Here is a 22,131-nt window from a genome sequence, read left to right on the forward strand (position 1 = left end):
TGTCGCTGGATCCCTTGCACTTGAAGCCCTGAGCTGCCATGTAAGAAGTCTGACTACGCTGAGGTCGCCATCTTGACAGACAGCCCAGGCTCTACGTGTGAGAGAACAAAGCTTCCAGTGGCCCCAGCCTCCAGCCCCTGAATCACTACCAGCCCTCTATTCTTTCCAACTGAAATTCTAGATATCATGGAGCAGAGACAAGCCATCCCCACTGTGCCCTAACCAAATTCCTGACCCACTGAATCCATAAAGGTAATAAAATGGTGGTTGTTTTACTTGATTAGCTTTGGGAGAAGTTTGTTACACAGTAATAGTGATCAGCTGTGGTTTTTCCAGTAGTTATGTACAGATGTGAGAGTTGGACCATAAAAAAGGCTAAGTGCCAAAGCCGAAGAATTGATGCTTTAGAATTGTGGTGCTGGAGAAGACTTTTGAGAGTCCCTTGGACAGCAAGATCAAACCAGGCAATCCTAAAGGAAATCAACCCTAAAAATTCATTGGAAGGACTGATGCTGAAGCTGATGCTCCAATACTTTGGCCACCTGATGCAAAGAGCTGACTCATTAGAAAAGACCCTGATGCTGGGAAAGATTGAAGACAGGAGGAGAAGGGGATGACAGAGGATGAGCTGGTTGGATGGCATCACTGACTCGATGGACATGAGTTTGAACAAACTCTGAGAGACAGTGAAGGACAGGGAAGCCTGGAGTGCTGCAGTCCATGGAGTTGCAAAGATTCAGACATGACTTAGTGATTAAACAGCAATAACAACAAACACTGATCAGAAAACAGGTCAAACCCAGGATCTGATAGCTTATAGTGAATGATGTCAGATTCGAGATCTCCAAAGAAGATTTAGCTTGGACCAGGCTTGACCACTCAGAGCTTTTGTGTGGCAGAAGTTTTATTACAGTGAAAAAGGGCAAAGAAAGCTTCTGACATAGACATCAGAAGGGAACAGATAATGCCCCCCTTGCTGGTCTTATCAAGGCCTTATATAATTTTACCAGACCCACTCCCACAACATAGATCTTAAATTAACAAGATTAGAACTAACAATAGAGAGGTCTTACCAGAGCCACTCCCACAACATGTGTCTTAAGATAACAAGATGAGTCAGAAGGTTCTTGTTAAGAAGGAGAAACATGTCCTTGAGCAAGACACATTGTTGTTATATAATCATTAGTGACTGTGGATCACAATAAACTGTGGAACATTCTGAAAGAGATGGGCATACCAGACCACCTGACCTGCCTCTTGAGAAACCTGTATGCAGGTCAGGAAGCAACAGTTAGAACTGGATATGGAATAACAGACTGGTATCAAATAGGAAAAGGAGTACGTCAAGGATGTATATTGTCACCCTGCTTATTTAACTTCTATGCAGAGTACATCGTGAGAAACGCTGGACTGGAAGAAACACAAGCTGGAATCAAGATTGCCGGGAGAAATATCAGTAACCTCAGATATGCAGATGACACCACCCTTATGGCAGAAAGTGAAGAGGAACTAAAAAGCCTCTTGATGAAAGTGAAAAAGTTGGCTTAAAGCTCAACATTCAGAAAACGAAGATCATGGCATCCAGTCCTGTCATTTCATGGCAAATAGATGGGGAAACACTGGATACAGTGTCAGACTTTATTTTTGGGGGGCTCCAAAATCACTGCAGATGGTGACTGCAGCCATGAAATTAAAAGATGCTTACTTCTTGGAAGAAAAGTTATGACCAACCTAGATAGCATATTCAAAAGCAGAGACATTATTTTGCCGACTAAGGTCCGTCGAGTCAAGGCTATGCTTTTTCCTGTGGTCATGTATGGATGTGAGAGTTGGACTGTGGAGAAGGCTGAGCGCTGAAGAATTGATGCTTTTGAACTGCGGTGTTGGAGAAGACTCTTGAGAGTCCCTTGGACTGCAAGGAGATCCAACCAGTCCATTCTGAAGGAGATCAGTCCTGGGATTTTTTTGGAAGGAATGATACTAAAGCTGAAACTCCAGTACTTTGGCCACCTCATGCGAAGAGTTGACTCACTGGAAAAGACCCTGATGCTGGGAGGGATTGGGGGCAGGAGGAGAAGGGGACGACAGAGGATGAGATGGCTGGATGGCATCACTGACTCGATGGACGTGAGTCTGAGTGAACTCCAGGAGTTGGTGATGGACAAGGAGGCCTGGCGTGCTGGGATTCATGGGGTCGCAAAGACTCGGACACGACTGAGCGACTGAACTGAACTGACAGAGCTTAAGGAAAAGCATACCCTTGAGCAAGATGAGTTATTTTGCTGTGTGATCATTCAGTTCAGTTCAGTGGCTCACTCTTTGTGACCCTGTGAACCGCAGCACGCCAGGCCTCCCTGTCCATCACCAACTCCTGGAGTCCACCCAAACCCATGTCCATTGAGTCTGTGATGCCATCCAACCATCTCATCTTCTGTCATCCCCTTCTCCTCCTGCCCTCAATCTTTCCCAGCATCAGGGTTTTTTCAAATGAGTCAGCTCTTTGCATCATGTGGCCAAAGTATTGGAGTTTCAGCTTCAACATCAGTCCTTCCAATGAACACCCAGGACTGATCTCCTTTAGGATGGACTGGTTGGATCTCCTTGCGGTCCAAGGGACTGTCAAGAGTCTTCTCCAACACCACAGTTCAAAAGCATCAATTCTGCACTCAGCCTTCTTTACAGTCCAACTCTCACATCCATACATGACCACTGGTCATAGCCTTGACTAGACATACCTTTGTTGTCAAAGTAATGTCTCTGCTTTTCAATATGCTATCTAGGTTGGTCATAACTTTCCTTCCAAGGAGTAAGCATCTTTTAATTTCATGGCTGCAATCACCATCTGCACTGATTTTGGAGCCCCCAAAAAAACAAAGTCTGACACTGTATCCATTGTTTCCCCATCTATTTGCCATGAAGTGATGGGACCAGATGCCATGATCTTAGTTTTCTGAATGTTGAGCTTTAAACCAACTTTTTCACTCTCCTTTTTCACTTTCATCAAGAAGCTCTTTAGTTTTTCTTCGCTTTCTGCCATAAGGGTGGTGTCATCTGCATATCTGAGGTTATTGATATTTCTCCCAGCAATCTTGATTCCAGCTTGTGCTTCTTCCAGCCTAGCATTTCTCATGATGTACCCTGCATAGAAGTTAAATAAGCAGAGTGACAATATACAGCCTTGATGTACTCCTTTTCCTATTTGGAACCAGTCTGTTGTTCCATGCCCAGTTCTAACTGTTGCTTCCTGACCTGCATATAGGTTTCTGAAGAGGCAAGTCAGGTGGTCTGGTATGCCCATCTCTTGAAGAATTTGCTACAGTTTATTGTGATCCACACAGTCCAAAGGTTTGACATAGTCAATAAAACAGAAATAGATGTTTTTCTGGAACTCTCTTGCTTTTTTGATGATCCATCGGATGTTGGTAATTTGATCTCTGGTTCCTCTGCCTTTTCTAAAACCAGCTTGAACATCTGGAGGTTCACAGTTCACGTGTTGCTGAAGGCTGTCTTGGAGAATTTTGAGCATTACTTGACTAGCGTGTGAGATGAGTGCAATTGTGTGGTAGTTTGAGCATTCTTTAATCATTAGCTCTGGGCTTTAAGAAAGTTAGTCTTAAAGATTGTTGTCAGTACAACTCAGAGGTTAAGAAAAAAGGTCTTAAGTAACTAAGACAAAGCAATGTAGAAAAGAAAACAACAACCATTTATCCCTTTCTCCTCCTTGAGAACCCCAGACCCCTTCTTCTCTGAGGGCCCTGGACTCCTTATCAACCTACCTAAGAATTAGCTCTCTCAGATCCATGGGGTGGGGTAGGCATGGGGTGCCTACTCCGATGGGAAATACTACAAATTCACATGGCGAAGGACGCACATGTATAATTTTCTAATAGCAACAGCCTGAAGGATGGGGAGCCATAACATGATCTATCAGACAGCCACAATCCAGTTATGTTAAGGATTCAGCTGAGACCCAGAGAAGGTTTGTGCTTTGTCCATAATCACACAGCATCAGCATCAGCATCAGGGCTTCAGAGCCAGCCTAGGTGGGCATCTAGGACTATTCATATGTGTGTGTTTGCCACACCCAGAGCTGGGCTGGCTGAGTAAACTTGACCTGAGAATAACCTTTCCAGTGAAAGAAGAACCTAGTGAATGTAGACCCTGAAGGATTTCCTTAGCTTTTAAAAGCCCCAGGCTGATACCTGTTGTAAATGCTTGTGCAATATCGGTATTTATTGGATTTTGCACTCTGTGAGTCTGTTCTGTGGCTGCACACCCATGCTGGGTCACCTTTTTTTTTTTTAAAGATTATAAATGTAACATGCAAAAATCATATTTGTTACACTTATACATATTTATATTATACATTTGCAGGATATAGAGGCACTCAGAGTATATATTATTTATAAGCATTGCTGCATCTCAGGTTTGTTAGAAAGGCTCAGAATAAGAGTGTGTTTGTGAAGTGCTCCAGGGTCCTCTGGGATGAGGGCAGCTATGTAAGTGTAAGTCATTATCATTAAACTAAACTGCCTTCCTCCGATTACTGACAGCACCGAAGAGGTTCTCCCGCCTCCCCGGCCCCTGCGCAAGGCCTGGTAATGCTAGGGTAATATAAAGATAATATTACTGTAATAAGTGCTTTGCAGCATTTATGCCTTTATTAGCAGCAGCCATATTGTAAGGAAGGGAGAGGCTCTCAAAAGTTCACCAGAGGGTTGGTGGGGAAGGCAGAACACTCAGAAAAGCAAACAGAATTCTGGGTCCAAGCTAAGTGCAGGGCTGTGTAGCAGGAGGTAAAATTGTCCCTCCTCATCTCCACCCACAGAGCCAATTTTCAACTTCAGTTGATCCTCAAATATGCTGTTGAGTCCAGCTGAGTCGGGTATTAGGTGGTATGTAATTGATACAGGGGCTTCTGGAATTCTAGCACTAGGGACACCCTGGTGCATTTTAAGTGGTCTCCAAACTGAAGGGAGGCCCCAAATTGACAGCAGAAACCCTCAGTTTGATTGGGGTATAAGGGAGAGGGCTACAAAGCCATGGACTTCCCCAAATGAAATGAATCTCCACAGCTGGATGGTTCCATTGGTTGCCCCCACGTAACCTATGATAGGGCCTAAAAATGAGAAGCAGCTTCTGAATAGTTCTTATATTTTACAAAAGGCCCCTTTTCCTCTTAGAGTTGCACATAGGTTACACTTGCTACAGATTGCATAGATTTTCTGGCCATAGACTTGTGATGGGGAGAAGCGTGTTATTTATCTGATCTTGTGTCTCAGGGTGTTGGGAAATCTCAACATTACATCCACCATTTCATTTGACCTTTATAACATCTCTGTGAAGCCAGCCTTAGCCACCATCCCCATTTTATAGATGTGGAAACTGAGGCACAGAAGGGTTGAGTGAGTGGACTGAGAAGATATGTCAGGAAGAGTCAGAACTGAGATTCATTCAGCCCTTTTGTCCTGAGGTCAGCAACCCATTCCTTCAGGCTGTCTTGTCAAGGGAGGGTTTGTACAGCCAAAGGGGACCCACTTTACACAATGTTGCTTTGGAAGAGACAAAATCAGAAGGCAGGGGGCCAATGTACTGGTTATCTATTGCTGTGTATCAAACCACCCCAAACTTGATGGAGTAACACAGAAGCAGCCATTTTATCATTACCCCTCGAGGTTCTGGGGTGACTAGGCTCAGGGAGGTAGTATCTCTAGTTGCTGCAGTCGGATGGCTGGAGGTAGGGATATCTTGAAGGCTTCTTCTCTCAGATGTCTGCTGCTTGGGCTGGGACAACTCTGACAACTGGGGGCTGGCACAGCTGGGCTCCTGTTCTCTCTGGGTGGTCTCTCCATGTGGTCCCGCCAGCGTGCCGGCTTTAGAACAAGTGGATCTTTCGCGTGGCTGCTTAGGGCGCCCAAGGTGGCTGTCCTGTGAGAGAGAGCCAGGTGGAAGGTGCATGGCCCCTTTAATCATCTATCCTTGGAAATCACCCAGCATCACTTCTGGTTATTTCTGTAACTCTTTGTTAGAGGTGAGTCATGAAATCCAGCCCACATCAAAGGGGAGGGCCTGAGGCTCCACCCTGTCAAGGCAGGGAGTGTGGAAGAATTTGGAGGCCACTTTTAAAACCACCACAGTTCTGTTCAGACCACGACTCCTTCCAGCTGCTTTAGGACCACAAGCAGCATGCAGGCAGGGGTTAACTGCCCCCTCCCAACCTTGCCTCCCACCTGCCTCCCAACTGGCCAAACTGCCCTCATCTCCAGTGTTATCTCATGAGGCCACCCTGTCACCTTCTGCTTGTGTATTGATGACCCCAAAAGGCACAGCCAAACCAGACTCCCTGGGGACACCCTACTGCCTTTTAAGCGACTCGTATCATGGTTAAGGAACCCCAGCGGCCCATCAGCAAAGTCTCTAGTTAAGAGGACCTCAGCGGGAGCTGCTGGCAGGTGCGGCAACCCCTGCGACAGCCCCTGGGCCAGAGCTGCCAAAAAGGTGTGTTTGCCTTTTGCCAGAGATGCTTTAAAACCCCAGCGACTCAGTTTCATTTTGAACCTGACAGATAAAAGGCTGACTTTGACTGAGAATATTAACTTTCTGGCTCCTGCCCAAGAAAGCTGAACAGATGAGGAAATAATATAAAATAAAAGGCGTCTGCAAACACTGATTGTCGGCTGCTTTCCATAAAATACGCCCACTGTGATGTGTAACACTCCCTGAGTCTTTCATTCTTGGCCCCCTCCCTCTTTTCACTCCCAGTACTGAAGGAACTGCCTTCTCTTATTTAGGGGGGAAAAAAAGACAGAAAGAGAGGAGAGTATGTATGTGCTAAAAACAGCCCCTAGCTTCTCTCCTGGAGGCTCCGAGCAGGTGCGCCCACAGGCTAAAGCTTCCGGCTTCATGATGAGGATCGTGGGTGGTCCCTGGGCCAGCCCCACGGAACTGGCTTCAGAGGCCCAGGAAGAAGGCTGGGCCTTCAGGGCCAGTTCCTCCCCAGCGACCCACTTGCAGCTGTGTATCAGGCAACCAGGGGAACAGCTTCTACCTATGCTCCAGGCAGTGCAGAGGGCCCCGGAAAGTTCTGCTACAGCCACTCTTGGACTGCCTGTGACTGGCCCCTTGAGGCTGTGGGAATAGAGGGGAGGGATGCTGAGAGCAGAGGCCTGGGGGAGTGTTCTGTATGGCCCCTCTCCGGTCCCCACCTCATGGTTTCTGTAGATGGCTGTCGTCTCCTCGTGTCTTCTCATGGCCTTCCCTCTGCGCCATCTGTATCCCCACTTCTTCATTGTATTGGATGAGGGCCCACCCTCATGACCTCATTTCATCTTAATCACTTCCATGAAGACCCTGTCTCCAAACACAGTCACTTTCTGATGTCCTGGGGGTTGGGGCTTCAACATATGAATTTGGAAGGAATATAACTGAGCCCATAACAACTCTGAAGCCTAAAAAGAAAAATGTTACAATAGGCACTGGGCCTCAGCTGTGTTTCAGAGCGGTAGTCTGGCCCAGCATGCTGCTCGGTGGACACCTCCCACTATTCATCACCCCGCTTTGGTCTTTTGCCTCTGCTGTCTGTCGGCCTTCCCTGCCTGGATCAGTGGAGGCCTGGAGCTTGCAGGCAGACAGCCAAGGGGCTACTTGCAAAGCAGAAGACTTGAGGGCATCAGCTGCCTGCTCCACCACCCTGGCTATTGCACTGTGGGCCTGGTTCGTGAGTGAAAGCCTTTTGGCTGTCTAGAAAGATCAGGTCAGTTAAGGACAGCAAGAACCGGAAGGTTAGTAGCACCCTCATGCATCTCCCATGCATGATCAGAGCAGTGGACAGAAACTGAAAATCTGCCACAGACCCTGTCTGGGAGACTAGGTACGTCACCAGAGTTCTCCACACCTTTTTTTTTTTTTAATCAATAAAATGAAGTAAAGGCTTTGTGACCTGTCCATTTGTGACTTGAAACCCCATTGAGTGGGTCCAGCTTATCCAAGTTGGGCCGGACTCCTGAAGCCCAGCCATCCAGCGTGTCACCTGAGGAGAGTGGCTCTACTTCCACAGACCTCAGGGGAAGAGGTCAGGCGTTCCCATGAAGCCAAGTGAGTGACCCTCTGCTCACACTCCAAGCACGCATTCCTAAGTCTTGGGCATCCAAGGGCTTGAAGCACTTGTGAGACCTGAGTCAGCCTTCCAGTGAGCAGAGTGGAGGGGAAATAGAATCGTTGCAAAAGCAGTCTTCTCACAGTTTACTTTTTTTTTTTTTTACTGCAACAGTAATAAATTCTCATCACAACAACCCCCCAACACACACACACACACACACACACACACACACACACACACACTCCACAACCTGTACTTTCAAATTATGTCCAAAACTAACCACTTCTCACCTTCACTGCTTCTGCTTTGGTCCAGGCCACCATCATCTGTCACCTGGATTATCTGAGCAGCCTCCTGTGTGGTCCCCCTGCTGCATCCTTCCCCACCCCCAGCTCCATCCCTATCACCCCCTCAGTCATTTCTCAACTCAGCAGTGAGGAGTCTATTACAGGGTAAAGTCAGATGGTATCACTCCCTGGCTCCAAACCCTCTCATGGCACAGCTCCGAGGAAATTCCAGGTCCTCCCAGGGACCGACTAGGTCCCCTGCCACGTCTGTCCTCACTTCCTCTTCTTGCCTCTGCTCTCCATGCTCCAGCCACACTGGCCCCCTCACCCCTTACACATGCCAGGGCCTTCCTATTTCCTTTTCCAAGGACCCCTTTCTCCTTTTTGTTGGCTGCTTCTGAAAAGGCTGCAGAGAATGGGAAGGGTCTCCAGCCCTCTTCTCAGGAGCCGAGGGGAGAGCTAAGAGTCTCTTCAGTACAGAGCTCTCCATGATCACCTCTGCCCTGTCCACAGAATGTGTAAAAGAACCAGTGCCTGCTCCTTGCAACTTCATTAAAAATCAGTTGGCCATGCTGCTGTGAGTCTATTTCTAGACACTCCATTCTGTTTCATTGATCTCTGCGTCTATCCTTTGCCAATAACACACTGTCTTGATTATTATAGCTATCGAGTGAGTCTGAAAACGGAGAATGATCATACTTGATATCTTTATTCTTTTTCAAATTTGTTTTAGCTCTTCTAGTTCGTTGGTCTTTCTATATAAGTGTTAGAATCAGCTTGTTTGTACAAAGAGTCTGCTGGGGTTTTGATTGGTGTTGCATTAAATCTGTAAATCATTTCGGTGAGAATTGGCATATTTATTATGTTGAACTTTAACAATCCATAAGCATGGTCTATCATTCTGTTTCTCCAGGTCTTTTAGATCTTCTTTGATTTCTTTTATCCCTGCTTTGTATTTTTCAGCATACAGATCCTGTACATATTTTGTTACATTTTTGCCTACGAAGTTCATTCTTTTGACATGATTATACATTGCTTTTTAAAGTTTCACTTTACAATTGTACATTGCTAGTACATAGGGTTACAGTTTATTTTTCTGTATTGACCTTATGTCTGCACCTTTGCTAAATTTATTAGTTCTAGGAAGTTTTATTTTTCAGTTTCCTTAGAATTTTCTATGTAGGCAATCAGGGACAATTTTACTTCTTCCTTTCTGATACATATGCTTTATTTCTTTTTCTTGCCTTATTGCACTGCTTAATCCACTGGTTCTGAATTGGATGGGTGGCTGTGGACATCCTTGCCTTGTTCCTGATCATAGGGAGAAAGCATTCCATTTTTCATGAAGTATGATGTTAACTGTAGGGTTTTTGTAAAGATGCCTCTTTATCAAGTTGAAGAAGAGCCCTTCTATTTCTTGTTTGCTGAGAATTTTTTTAAAATCATGAATATATATTGAATTTTATCAAGTACTTATTCTACATCAATCGATAGGATCTTATGGTTTTTCTTCTTTAGACTGTCAATATTGTGAATTATGTTTGTCCATTTTGGAATATTGTGTTTCTGAGCTAAATCCCACTTGGTTGTGCTGTGGTTTTATATATTGATGGATTCAATTTGCTAATATTTCATTGAAGATTTTTGTGTCTGTTTATGAGAAATATTAGCATGTAGTTTTTTTATTTTTCTGCTCTTTTTGTCTTTGGTATCAGAGTAATGTTAGCCACACAGAATAAATTGGAAAGTGTTCCATGCTCTGCTGTTCTCTGGAAGATATTTTATATAATTGATGTTATTTCTTTAAGTGTTTGGTAGAATTTACCATCAGATCCTAGAGATTTCTTTTTTGGAAGGATTTTAATGACAACTTTAATTTCTTAAATATTTAATGGACTATTCAAATTATCTGCTTCATGTTGAGTGAGCTTTGCTAATTTGTGATTTGCAGGGGATTGGTCCATTTTATTTATCAAATTTATATCCATAGATACCCATGCTATTCCCTTATTATCCTTTTAATATCTTCAGAGTCTGTAGTGACATTCTCTCTTTCCTCCCTATTACTGGAAATTTGTGTTTTCTCTCTTTCCCTTTTTGTCAGTCTGCTAGAGATTTATCAATTGTTTTGATCTTTTCAAAGAACTAGTTTTTGGTTTGATTGGTTTTATCTATTGCTTGTTTTCTGTTTCATTGATTTCTGGTCTTTATTATTTCCTTCATTCTGCTTGATTTGGATTTAGATTATTCTTATTTTTCTAATTTCTTAAGATGGAAGCTATTGGTTATTATTTGAGAACTCTTCTTTTCTAATGTAAGCATTTAATGCTATAAATTTCCCTCAAAGCACTGCTATAGATATATCACACAAATTTCAATAAGCTGCCTTTTTATTTTCATGCAGTTCAAAATATATTTAAATTTCCCCTGATATTTCCTGTTTGATAAAAGATTATTTAGAAGTATGTTAGCTTTCCCAGTGTTTGATGCTTTTTCTTTTACCTTTTTATTACTGATTTTTAGTTAAATTCCATTACGGTATGAGAGCAAACTTTGTATAATTTCAATTCTTTTAAATTTGTTAAGACACGTAGCATACTGTCTATCTTGGTGAATGTTTCATGTTCACTTGAAAATATAGCATATTCTCCTGTTGTTGGATGGCATGTTCTATAAATGTCTATTAGATCCAGTTGTTTGCCATCATTGTTTATATGCTTGCTGATTGTCTATTGAGACAAGTATTACTGCTGCTGCTGCTAAGTCACTTCAGTCATGTCCAACTCTGCACCACCCCATTGACTGCAGCCCACCAGGCTCCCCCGTCCCCGGTATTCTCCAGGCAAGAACACTGGAGTGGGTTGCCATTTCCTTCTCCAATGCATGAAAGGGAAAAGTGAAAGTGAAGTCGCTCAGTCGTGTCCGACTCTTCATGACTCCATGGACTGTATAACCCACCAGGCTCCTCCGTCCATGGGATTTTCCAGGCAAGAGTACTGGAGTGGGGTGCCATTGCCTTCTCTGACAAGTGTTGAAAAGTTTCTAAATATAATTGTGGATTTGTCTATTTCTCTTTTCAGTTGTTTTCAGTTTTTGTTTCATGTAGTAGAAACTCTTTTGCTAGGTGCATGCACATTTAGCACTCTCGCGTCTTCTTGATGAACTGATCCTTTCACTGTTATATAATATCCCTCTTGATCCTTGGTAATTTTCTCTGCTGTGAAATCTGTTTTGTTTGATATTAATAGAGCCACTCCAGCTTTCTTTTGATTAGTGTTTGCAGAGTACATCTTTTTTCTTCTTTTATTTTTAACCTACCCGTATCATTATATTTGAATGAGTTTCTTGTAGACAGTGTATGGTTGGGTCATGTTTTTCTTTTATTTATCAATTCTGACTATCTTTCTTTTAATTGGTATTTTAGACCATTTATATTAACGTAATTATTGATATGTTTGGATTAACTGTACCACTTTTTTATTTGGTTTTATTTGTTCCCTCTGGTTTTTGTTCTTCTGTTTGCACTTTCTTGCCTAATTTGGGGTAATTTGAACATTTTCTAAGTAAAATCTTTATTTAGAAAGCTTTCAGATTTACAGAAAAGCTGCAGTGATAATACAGAGAGTTCTCCTATCCCTCACTCAGTTTCCCCTAACGTTAACAGCTTACATTACTATGATATTTATCAAAATCAAGAAACCAAAAATTGTCACATTATTGTTAAAGTCCAGCATCTATTCGGATCTTACCAACTTTTCTGCTCATTCCATTTTTCTATTCTGAGATTCAGTCCAAAATATCACATTGCATCAAGTCATAGTGTTATCTGAACTTTTTTGGTATTCAATTTTAATTTATCTATTGTGATTTTGACTATAACTAATATATTTATTTTAGTGATTGCTCTAGGTATTATAAATATAAACATAACTTTCCACTATCAATTTAGAATTAACATTTGCCACTTTTATTGGAATGTACAAAATATACCACTGTTTAAAATCTTTTATCTTCCCTCTTGTGTGCTATATCCATCTTATGTATTATATCAATGTATATTAAAACCCCCAAAAATAATGTTATAATTTTTGCTTTCAATGGGCAAGCACATTTTAAATATCTCAGAATAGAAGAATAATCTATTATATTTACTCAGATGTTGACCATTTCTGTTGTTCTTCCTTCATTTTTGATAGCCCAGTTTTCTTCTGTTGTCTTTTCCTTTTGGTTTGAAGAACTTTCTTTAGCAATCTTTGAGAGTTTTGTGGGTTACAAATCCTCTTAATTTTCTATCATATGAGACTATCTTGATTTCACCTTCATTTATTTCGGAAGTATACTTTTGCTCAATTTAGAATTCTGTTAACAGGTCTGGTGTTTTTTTCTTTTTAACACTTTAAAAATGCTGTCCCACTTCCTTTTGGCCTCTATCATTTCTGTGAGCTATCTGCAGTCATTGAAATTGTTGATTCCCTCTAGGTATTGCATTGTTTTTCTCAAGCAGCTTTCACGAGTATTTTTCATTTTTATTTTTTTACCAGTTTATAAAGTGTCTAGTCATGGATTTCTTTGGGGTTGTCCTATTTGGGGTTCAATCAGCTTCTTGAAAACATTATATCCTTTGCCAAAGTTGGGGAGATTTCAGCCATTATTTCTTCAAATATTTTTTCAGTGTTGCATTCTTTCTCCTCTTTAGGTCTCTGATGACATAAATACTATACCACACAGTTCCCTGAAGCTTTATTCATTTTTTCCAGTATTTTTTTCTGTCTGTTATTCAAATTGGGTAGTTTCCATTGATCTCTCTTTACATTCACAGACTTCTTTGGCCCAGCCTCTACTATAGTCTGTTCTAAGCACAGCAGCCAGAAAGATCCATTTAAAACTGAAGTCAGAGCAGTTTCTTCCTCTGCTTGGAACCTTCCATCTCCCTTAGAGTCAAAGCCCTTACAATGTCCTTACAGAGTTCAAGTCTTACAATGATTTACAAGAACCTGCCCTCATAGTTCAGTTGGTAAAGAATCTGCCTACAATGCAGGAGACCTGGGTTTGATTCCTGTGTCAGAAAGATCCCCTGGAGAAGGAAACAGCAACCCACTCCAGTATTCTTGCCTGGAGAATCCCATGGACAGAGGAGCCTGGCAGGCTACAGTCCATGGGGTTGTAAGAGTTGGACACGACTTAGCAACTAAAGAGAGAGAGACACAATCTGGCCCTGACTACCATGCTAGGTTCATCTCATAGTTCTAGCCTCCCTTGCTCATTTGATTCTGGCCACATGGGCCTCTTTGCTGTCCCTCTAATACTTCAGCATGTTTCTGCTTCCTAGCCTTTGCTTGGTTGGTCTCGCTGCCTGTGATTGTCTATCCAGATATTTATCCAGCTGACTCCATCACCCCTAAAAGTCTTTGCTTAGCTGTCCTATTTTAATGAGATCTCTTATGACCAGCCTATCCAAAATTATAGCCCCACATTTGCCATTTTCTGCTTTTTCTCCTACTATATTATCTAACATAATATATAATTTATTTATTCATTATTCCTTTAGAATGTGAGCTCCATGAGGGTAGGGCTCTTTTGGGTCCTGTTTCCTCCTGTATGTTCATGGCCTGACACATAGATGTTTGATAAATATACCTTGAGAGAATGAGTTAAAATATCCCCAGGGTCTGCTTCAACCATAGCCTGTAGAAGACAGAAGTTTTAACTTCTTTTTGAGTGTTTTGAGTATGGGCATCGAAAAGTTCCTGAGTATTTACAAGAGCAGATGAACTGTCGTTGACAGTGTAGGATCCTCTAAAAGAAATCAATGGTTTTAGACACCTGCTGTTACTGCATCCTCCTTAGAACTGAGGACCAGAAATGCCAAGAGTGTGAGGTTCTGCACAGATTGACTCTTTGCAAGGTGTGGAAACAGGTACCGAATTAGAAACTGAGAGCTTTGTGCTTGGATTGATTCACAGGTTTCAGCGTTTCAACTTCCCAAGTGCTGCTGCTGCTGCTAGTTTCTGAAATATCTCACGAAGCGCCAGCATGGTGCTTGCGGGTGTTTGCACGTGCTCACACAGGCACACACGTGCTGCCCGAGCCCAGGTGCTGCTCCGACATAACCCATTCCATTCCCAATCCCAGCTGAAGTCTGGAGTGCTCAGATGACTGTTCAAAGAGGCTTCTCCCAGGATGGAATTCCCCAAGCTCCCCCAGTTCCCCAGGGAATGAGTTGTGTCTGATGGCGTCCACGGCTTCTACCCACATCTGTCGGCACAGTAATATATGGCAGATAATAGGATTTCACTGCATCATGGTGGTTTAAACAGGCATGACAAAATTGTGATTTCAAACCTGTGTGAGTTGTAGAGACCTAGGTGATTGTGGCTTCTCCATCTTACTGGTTGGCAAGGTGAAACAGCTTGGTGATTCTTCAGGTCTGGACCTGACCGTCAACCCTTCCTTCCCTTCCACAGTGCAAGGCTGGCCTTGTACCCACCTTTGGAACCTCTCCTTTTCCACCATGGCCCTGTGCCTGCAGAAATCCTGCTCCCCAAATCTCCCAAGTTCTGTGAAGAAAATCGTCTGCTGGGTTTGTCACATAGAATGGTTATTTGAGGTGCTTTGTTCTTGTGCGTCTATGTTAAAATCAAGTTGCAGACACTCTTGTCAGAGTAGAACCTGAAAAAAATGAGAGCCTGTTTCCTGTAATATACACCTAGGCTCACAATCGTATATATTGTTTTATGGATCCCAGAGACTCCAGAGAGCACAGGTCAAGAATACCACGTCTACTGTGTCAGCGACTTATGTTCTTAAATCACCTTTACAGATGTATAATGAACATACGAAATGCACCCATTTGAAGTGCACAGTTTGATGAGTTTTGACAAATGCTTGCACCTATGTAAACACTACCCCACTAAGATAAAGAAAATTTCCATCTCCCTAGAAAATTCCCTGTGCCCTTCTCCAGTCAAAACATCCTCCAAACGAAGGTAATCACTATTCCAACCTCCATCACCATAGATGAGTTTTGCCTGTTGTAGAACTTTATGTGAATAATGGAATCACATTTTGTGTTTGTGTTCTTTTGTACCTGACTCCTTTCACTCACTGTGTTTTTGAGATTCATCCATGTTATTGCATGCATCTATAGTTTGTCCCTTTTTATTGCTGAAAAATATAGATATACCACAAATGGTTTATCTATTCATTGGTTTATGAACGTTTGGGTTATTACCAGGTCTGGGGTATTGCAAATGAAGCTGCTCTGAGCGTTCATGGACAAGTCTTTGAATGTATAATTTTTTTTTTTTCTCTTGGGTAAATACCCAGGGAGAGAATGAAAAACACATGTTTAACTCTTCAAGAAACTTCAACTTTTCCAAATTTTCTGAAGGTTTTCTTCTTTTTAACCATTTTACATTCCTGTTAGCATTGTAGAAGAGTTCCAGTTGCTTTTTGCATGTCAAAAGAAGATTTCAAGGGGAAGGCAAGGATTAGTTCTCAGGGCTGACTATAGCCATGGTGGAATTTCAGGTTTCAGCGGTGGAAGGGAGCATTCAGAGTTTAGGGAGTTTCTAAGAAGCCCACACATCACACCAGTTGCTGTCTGGGAGTCCTCTGGGAATGAACTTCCTGATGCTTATTGCGCAACAAGAAGGGAGTCAAGGAAAGGAAGTGGTTGGACAGAGACTGAATAGGGCAGGGAAACATGGAAAGAGGATGGGACTTATAAAGGAAAGACCTAAGTTCAAGTCCCAGTTCTGCCATGGACCAGATCATGATTTGACCTCTGCCCTGTGTCTCAGTGTTCCTGTCTGTGGAATAGGGATCATTAGGCGCAAGCTGCCTGACTCACAGAATGACAGGGATCCCTAACCCTGACAGAGGGGACGCATGTGCAAGGGCTTTGCCAAGGGCAAGGGTTATGATGGCATTGATGGAACCCATACAGCTGTCCAAACACTCAGAAATCTAGAGCTTTGGGATTCAGGGAGAGTGGTGGGAAGAAACTGCAGATGGCACCACTTCCTGGGCAGGAGCAGTCTCATGTAGAAGAGCATCCCACCACGCTTCCAGCCTAAGCCTTGGATGAGGTCTGAACAGGCTGTAGTAGAAGGATGGCAGGGGCTGAGGCCAGAGCTGTCCAGTGAGCCAAAATACCCAGACTTTCAAAGTCTGCTGAAGCCCCCATCCCCTGGCTAAACATCTTGAGCCTCAGGCCCCTGTGTGCAGAATAGAGTAGTGACATTCCAAGGGTTGAAGGATTAAATGGCTTGACTATGGATAAATTACCAGGCTCAGGGTTGAGCAGAGAGGAGCCTCTCATACAGGAAGTACTGGTCACCAAATAAGAAGATTGAAACTACCTCAACAGTGCACTTGTGACCTTGATGAGCTGGAGGTTGCTTATCCTCCTACCTCAGGTGCAATCCCTGGGGGACACATCCTGAGATGGAGATGAAGATGTGAGTGCAAGAGATTCATCGAGAAGGGCCCATGGGGTCCACAGCACTGGGGTGAGGTGGGGGGCAGTGTAAAGGAGGCCTGACTGGGTTAAGGGAAGAGTCGATGCAGTCGACTGCAGTTAAGGGAACTGCGATGCAGTCACAAAGGAGACCTCGGTGGACCCCTAGGGAGCAATGGATCTCAGGTGGCCCTGTGGAGTTGTTCTGAAGACTTGAGGCAAGATGGCAGGACTTTCTATCCCTGAGTGAGCCTGTCTTTCAATGTGGGTCACCCTCAGGAAGGGGGTGTGACCTTAATGGCAGTTTCTACAGGGGCATTAAATGTTGTACACCTTAGATATATACAGTCTTCATTAAAAAAAAACAAACAACTTTATATGTGAACTGTCTGCTGTCCATGCTCCCAGAAGCTAGAGGAGTGAGTGCCTCAGTCGTGAAAGGCCATCTGGGCAGCACACCACAACATCCATCATACTGTGCCTCAGTTTCCTCACCTGTAAAATGGGGATACTAATAGTGTTTCTCTCACTGGATTAAAATGAGAATTAAGAGTTCATTGATACAAAGTCCCTTAAACAGTGGTGGCTGCATATTATTCCTGGTACTAGCATTTTAGAAAACATTCAATAAGTCCTTTTTTATCAAATGAATACATAGATGAAGACAATCTCTCAAACTTGTCCAGAATAAAAGACAAATGCTGTGTCTGCCCATTCAAGGAATCAACCCACTGGCCAGGTGGCAAAACGTTTGGCTAGAAAGGAGAGGGTTCAATATATTCAAAACCTTGGGACTCGGACTTAGAGGAAATTGAAATCTCACTTTCCAGACCTAGCTGCACCTGAGGGTCCAGCTTTCTCTGAGTCGGCATTGCCAAAGTGCTTTACCCTCAGTGTTCTGAGCTGCAGTATGGGGATCTGACAGCTGAAGACAGCTCGGCGGGGTGCAGGAAGGCAGACATTTAATATGCTTTGACAATACAAAGGGTTATATAAACGACCCAGTTTCTGTAATTTTGCTATAACTGTCATGGGAATTGCTATAGACAGATACGGAGAAGGCCCTGTTTATGCACTTAAACTTTAAAAGGTTTAACCACTAAACAGTCTTTTTCTCTTCCCCTCCCCTCCTCCCAATCCTGCATTTAAATCATATCAGAGCTGGGGTGTGCGAAGAGGGGATGGCAGTCGAAGTAATGACGTAGCCTTTATCTGCCCAGGTCCTGGATTAGAGCCCCTCTTTCCGACTCATGGGCCAATCTCCTGCCCCTGGCCAGGCTCCTCGAGGGAGACTGCTTAACCTGCTCCCAGCGACAAGAGGCAGAGATAGGGAGGGGTGGCAGGAAGGGAAATGCACTCGCTCTGAGCTCAGGGCTTTCGCCCAATTTAAATCTGGTTCCCGTCCCAGTGTTCAAAGCACGTCGCTGTTTGATTCTTGCCATCTCATCTTAGAAGACTTTTCCCGAGGTGGGGGTGGGGAGAGTTCTAAAGCCAGAGAGGCAGGAGGCGGAGGGTTTATCCAGGCAGATACCACAGGCTTCCAAGCTAAGTGCCTTAGCGGGGAAAGCTCCTGGCTGCTGCTGACATTTCTCAGACAGGAGATCAATAAGTGGGCAGAGCTTGAAAAGCAAATCATGCTTCCACCTGCCCTGGGGAACCCTCAGCAACTGTCATGGCAGAGGAGGCATCCCAGAGGAGGCCAGAAAAGACAGGGGGACTCAGATAGCCTTGATAAAGCCGAGATGGAGGCCAGGGAAATCGAGACTGCCCACGGAGATGAAAGAGGCAAACGCTGGGGTCCCCCACTCCACCCTTCCTTCGCAGTTCTTGCTGTGTGTGTTAAGAGCCCTGACTTCTGCCTCCTAGCTAAAGCCAGACCCGTGGAGATGAGTTTGACACTGTTGTGGCTTTTCCGGCCCAAATGAGCCCAGTCCGAGCTTGGAAAGCTGCCCCAGCTGGGAGACCCTGTATCTGTGGGTGGATCCCTCCAAATCCCCTGCCCCATTCACAACTATGAAGATTTCTACATGCTCTGCTCAGATCTTCCAGAAGATTTTCTACAGCAGACTGGGGCTTTCTTATGAGCCCAACATGCCTTAGCATATGCACACACATACACGTGTGTGTGTGTGTGTGTGTGTGTGTCCTTGGGAGGGCACAAGCACACACATGGAAGTAGGCCACGGAACTGGAAGTGAGTATTAAACTTGGCTCTAACCTGGTAAGCCTCATCTGCTCTAATCAGTTAAACCATCATTTTTGGAAATTCAGTCTCCTTTGCTTGAAATAGTTACTCTTTCCATTTTGTTCTCCCTATCTTGATCGTTTCCAAGACGGCGCCTGAGTATGGGGAAGGAGTATGCTGCACCCTTATATTTATGGGGTCAGAATCCATTCAGTGCCACTGTTCCACTCTCTGGGTCCCTCATGTCACCACTGTAATAGACGTCCATAATGCTGGCAGCTGCTGAAATCAGTGCTTAGGGCCTTGCGGTCCTCCCTGCTGATTCAGGTCCTTCTCAGCCCTGGCTGCTATTGAAGACCCCCTGAGGCATGGTCATGATCCCTATTCAGTCACCAGTTCAGGTAGCCCGGCCAATTTCCTGGACTCTAGGATCTTTTTAGTCCACAGTGCTAACCCGCTCTGATGAGTTCTGCAGCTAGCATCTTGCATGTCTCGGATCCCTTGCCTGCCAGGATATTTCAGGGCTGCTCCCTTGGGTTTGCTCTCTGCCTGACCACTCCCTGCCCTAGGTGATCGCAGGTGGACCATGCTGACCAGCTCCTCCCAGAGTCCCAGGCAGAGTGAGTGCCTGCTAGGTCACTTCAGTCATGTCTGACTCTTTGCAACCCCATGAACTGTAGCCTACCAGACTCTTGTCTCTGGGATTCTCCAGGCAAGAATACTGGAGTGGGTAGCCATTCCCTTCTCCAGAGGATCTTTCCAACCCAGAGATTGAACCCAGGTCTCCTACACTGTAGGCAGATTCTTTACTGTCTGAGCCACCAGGGAAGCCCCTCCCAGGCAGAGTGGATGACTTCAATTCTGCTCTTGGCTTTTGCCTTCACTCCCATCAGATAACTCTCCATTTTGAAATTTGATCCAGAGAGAGCCAGAAGAAGCAGGCTTTTCTGGTCTGGTTGGAACTCCACTCGCATCACATTTTTGTCTTCCTGACCCAAACTTGGTTTAGCCTTAATGGCAAAGGATGGACAGAGAAAGGAATGGCCTCCTTCTTGGTCTGGGTTCTCTGGAAAGGAGAGCATGACACAAGGTCCTGCGTGAAGGTAGTTTATTTAAGAGGTCATCCCAGCAATTAAGAGTGAAGAAAAGGAGAGAGTGATTTAGGGAGGAAAGAAACAGGAATATTACAGAAGTCCACAGTGAATGATTTCACAGAGAATATAGAGAATGCCTTGCAGAATTTTCCCCTGGAAGGACAGGAGGTAGAGGTGTTTAGCCGCTAGCTGCCATCCGACCCTGGTTGAGGATTGTCATTGGGGGTGCTAACTCCATCTGACTTGTGAGCTGCACATAGGCACATAGACTAGGCAAACACTCACATGGGTTGAGAAGGCCCAGGGAGAGATAGAAGATGAACACCCTCAGCTTGAGGTGAGTATACCCACGGTAGATGCAGATGAAATTAGACTGCAGCCAAGGGGATGATGAGGGTCACTAAAGGTGTCTGATACACTGCCTCAAAGGAGATTTAAATGAGGAAGAAGTTTTTAGGACGTATTACTCATTGCTGCTGTCTAGTGGCTAAGTCATGTCCAACTCTTTGCAACCCATGATCTATAGCCTGCCAGGTTCCTCTGTCCCTGGGATTTCCCAGGCAAGAAAACTGGAGTGAGTTTACAGTAGCCTTAAAGAGCTAATCTCCTTATTTTAAAGGTGGGAAAACCAAGGCCCTAAGACATTGTAACATGCCCTAGATCAAAATAGTTGAAAGCTGATCCAAAAGTAGAACTTGGATGCCAGAGACCCATGTAGAGCTCTGTCTGGTGTATCACAGATCCATTCAACCAATGGTTATACGTTTATTGACTGCAGATGGTTTTCACAGGAATTTGCAACCTAGCTGCTGAGAGAAGTTTGGTACTTCATCATCATGCATACTTGTTAGAAAGGAGACTTGCTTTTATACCCTATTCAACTAGACAGTGCTCCAGAAACATAAGGAAGAGACAGAAAGAGCCCAGAAGATACAGAGTACCTATGGTAAATCTATTAATACATTTAGCAAACTTTGAGTATTAATCCAAGCTCAGGTGTAGAACTTTAAGAAATCACCTCAGCACCATGATCCTCACTTTTGAGCATTCATGCCTTTGTGCAGGGCTTCCCACATGGTAAAGGGACTGCCTACAATGTGGGAGACCTGGGTTTGATCCCTGGGTCTGGAAGATCCCCTGGAGAAGGAAATGGCAACCCACTCCAGTATTCTCACCTGGAGAATCCCGTGGACGGAGGAGCCTGGTTGGCTACCGTCCATGGGGTCGCAAAGAGTCGGACACGACTGAGTGACTTCACTTCCCAGGTGGCGCTAGTGGTAAAGAATCCACTTGCCAATGAAGGAGGTGAAAGAGACGTGCATTTGATCCCTGGGTGGAGAATATCCCCTGGAGGAGGAAATGGCAACCCACTCCAGTATTCTTGCCTGGAGAATTCCATGGACAGGGGAGCCTGGTGGGCTGCAGTCCATGGGGTCACAGAGTCAGACACAACTGAAGTGACTTAGTACACATGCATGCCTTTGTGAATTCCTCACCCCCTTAAGGACGGGCCAGACCCAGTGGCTCTCTTCTAACAGAATATGGCAGAAGTGTTAAGATGTCATTTCCAAGATTCAGCTGTGAAAAGACTGGCTCCTGTTCTGGGTGCTTTCTCTCACTCTCTCTTGCGTTGCTTGCTCTAGGAGTAGCCAGCTGCCACATCTTAAAGGAAGCCTGTTATGTCTTAAAAGAAGCCTGTAAAGAGGCCCATGTGCGCAAGCTTGGAAGCAGATCTTCTGAAGCCCGCCAGCAGCCAGGCGAGTGGGCTTGGGAGTACATCCTACCCTAGTCGAGCCTTGAGATGGGACTGCAACCCCAGCGATTATCCATTGCAGCCTTGCAAGGGACGCTGAGCCAGAAAACCCAGTTAAGCCATGTCCAGATTCCTGACCATCAGAAACCATGAGATAATTGGTTTTACTTTTTTTCTGTCTGTGTTTTTAGCCACTGTGTTTTGGAGTAATCTGTTGTACAGCAATAGATAACTGATACAGAAGGCACTGCAG

The sequence above is a fragment of the Ovis canadensis genome, chromosome X, assembly GCF_042477335.2.
Source record: "Ovis canadensis isolate MfBH-ARS-UI-01 breed Bighorn chromosome X, ARS-UI_OviCan_v2, whole genome shotgun sequence".
Lineage (NCBI taxonomy): Eukaryota > Metazoa > Chordata > Mammalia > Artiodactyla > Bovidae > Ovis > Ovis canadensis.